Raw genomic sequence first — 2,504 nt, 5'->3', positions numbered from 1 at the left:
CGTGGTTGTGGCTGGGAGCTGAGCTGCAGGAAACCCCCGGGCCCCAGCGGCCGTTTGCTTCATCCTCACCCAGCGCCGTCCGCTCTGCGCTGCTCGAGAATACTGAGCACAAGGATTCAGTTCCTGGTTGGCCTGGTTCTCTCCCAGATCTCCCTTAGGAATTGGTTGGCAGCAAAGGTGTCAGGGCTCGGCTCTGCGAGCGCCTTGTGGCCGACCCCCCCAGGCTCTCAGGGCTCTTTCAGTCGTGCTGGCAGATGTGGCTTTGTATTGATAGGAAACAAAGGGCCGTCCTCTGCTGGAGCGCTGTGTCTGGATCACCGCAGATATCTCCATCCCGGCCATCAGGGGATGCTGTCAGTTTCCCAGTCTGGACGCCACCCAACCTCCCAGCCCTCTTCCTTCCATCCCTGCCCCCCTGCAGCCGTGGCACCCAGCAGTGCGATGCAGCAATTCCTCTGGTGTGCTGAATGCTGGGGCCGGCACTGAGAGGCTCTGTGGCCGACGTGGATCTTCCTGGTTGGACTGCTTGGTGAGTTTCCCTGGTGCTGTTGAGCACGCAGGCTTCCCCGCCTGCCCTGATTGCTCACCAGGCCATCGATGTCCTTTGTGTCGTCGTGCCTCACTGCTTCAGGTATCATGCCATAGACTCCTTAGAGTCGGAAGGGACTGTTTGTGATGATCTAGTCTGACTTCCCACAAGGAACAGGGACATCCACAGCTCGATCGGGCTGCCCAGGGCCTGATCCCGCCTCACCTTGGAAGGGACAGGGCATCCACCGCCTCTCTGTGCAGCCTGTTCCACTGCCCAGAATCACAGAATGTCCCGGGTTGGAAGGGACCTCGAGGCCCACGAGTCTCCAGCCCCCCGCCAACGCAGGGCCACCAACCTCCCTGTTTCACAGCAGCCCAGGCTGCCCAGGGCCCCATCCAACCTGGCCTTGAACACCTCCAGGGATGGACGGGGCATCACAGCCTCTCTGGGCAGCTGTTCCAGCACCTCACCGCTCTCACAGCACAGAACTTCCCCCTGACATCCAACCTCAATCTCCCCTCCATCAATTTAAAACCATTTCCCTTTGTCCCTTGCTGTAAAAAGACATTTTCCTTACATCTAACCTAAGTTTTCCCTTCTTCTTTCCTTTAGCTCCCTTTAGGTATCGAAAGGCTGTTACCAGGTCACCTCCGAGCCTTCGCTTCTCCAGGTTGAACAGCCCAGCTCTCTCAGCCTGTCTTTGGAGGAGAGCTGTTTGATCCCTTGGTTCTGTTTTTTTTTGTGGCCATCCTCTGATATGATCCAACAGGTCCATGTCTCTTCTGCACTGAGGACTCTACATTCCGACACAATCTCTAGATGTGGGATTGTGCAGAATATGGACTCAGATAAGGGAAGCCTCTTGACTTCACAGGTCCTACAGAAGCTGATGAGAACTTTAGAAATAAAGTGGGAGCTCCATACTCTGTGGCACCCTCCTTCTTCAGGGAAAGTAGAATGAATCAATCAGATGCTGAAGAAGCACTTGTCAAAATTGGTTTCAGAGACCAAATTACCATGGACAAAGTGTTTGCCTGTAGCCCTTGTCAGAACACGAACCACTCACAGAAAAGGCTTAGGAGTATCAGCACACGAAGTGCTGTTTGGGTGGCCGTACTTGGGAATGGTGAGATGCCCGCTCTTGAAACCAAGGGTAAGTTTCTCCAGAACTGTGTACTCGGGTTGTCTGCTGCTCTGTTATTCCTTAAGGGATGTGGGCTGTTGGCTCAAACTCCACCTCTGGAATTTCCAGTGCACTCATCCCGTGTTGGAGACTGGTCCTAATACGCGCCTGGCAGAAATCAAGGCTTCAGCCTGAGTGGGAAGGACTATTTCAGGTACTGCAGTGGATGTCGCCTACCTTGACTTCAGCAATGTTTTGTTACAGTCTCCCACGTCATCCTGGTAATGAAGCTGAGAAAGTGTGGGATAGAGGAGTGGATGATGAGGTGGGCTGAGAACAGGTTTACTGGCTGAGCTCAGTGGTGGTGATCGGTGGCGCAGAGTGCGGCTGGAGAGCTGTGAGCGGCGGTGCTCCCGGGGGTTGGTGCTGGGTCTGGTTGTGAAAGGTAGATTGTGTTTGTGCTGTAGAAGCTTTGAGTATTTTCTGTATGTAGTGCTGGCTTTACTGAACTTGCAGCCCTCTTGTGGAAGAGCTGTTTGCCTTCCACTAAGAAAGTTGCAGAGCAGAGTAGAAAGTTAAAGATTCGGGGTGTTCTGATTGGGGTGGAATTGAGCCAGGCACAAAATAAGGCAAATATGCAGGGTGGAGAGAGAGAGGGAGCTCGGCACAGGACAGAACAAATGTGCACACTCTTGGAAATATGGCCCTCGTATCTCCATAGAGAAGTACAAAACATACCAAAAAGAGCAGGTTGGTAATGGACCTTATATGGAACTACATCATAGCAACAGCGTCGGGGAGATTGTGAGCCTAGAGCTCAACCAGTGAGTGCCAGGAGAGCATTGCCTG

The 2,504-nt window shown here is 53.5% G+C and overlaps 1 long non-coding RNA gene across 1 annotated transcript; it reads left to right on the top strand.

Moving 5' to 3' along the window:
* The first annotated feature begins 419 nt into the window (after positions 1 to 419).
* Positions 420 to 2,143, top strand: LOC128081077 (uncharacterized). Its single transcript, XR_008206972.1, has 3 exons — positions 420 to 529; positions 1,145 to 1,685; positions 1,785 to 2,143. It is a non-coding gene; the product is annotated as an uncharacterized LOC128081077 (long non-coding RNA).
* Positions 2,144 to 2,504: the final 361 nt, after the last annotated feature.

The sequence above is a fragment of the Tympanuchus pallidicinctus genome, unplaced genomic scaffold (assembly GCF_026119805.1).
Source record: "Tympanuchus pallidicinctus isolate F22 unplaced genomic scaffold, pur_lepc_1.0 scaffold20, whole genome shotgun sequence".
NCBI lineage: Eukaryota > Metazoa > Chordata > Aves > Galliformes > Phasianidae > Tympanuchus > Tympanuchus pallidicinctus.
Note: the sequence above shows the minus strand (reverse complement) of the source record. Positions and strands in the feature narration are given on the sequence as shown.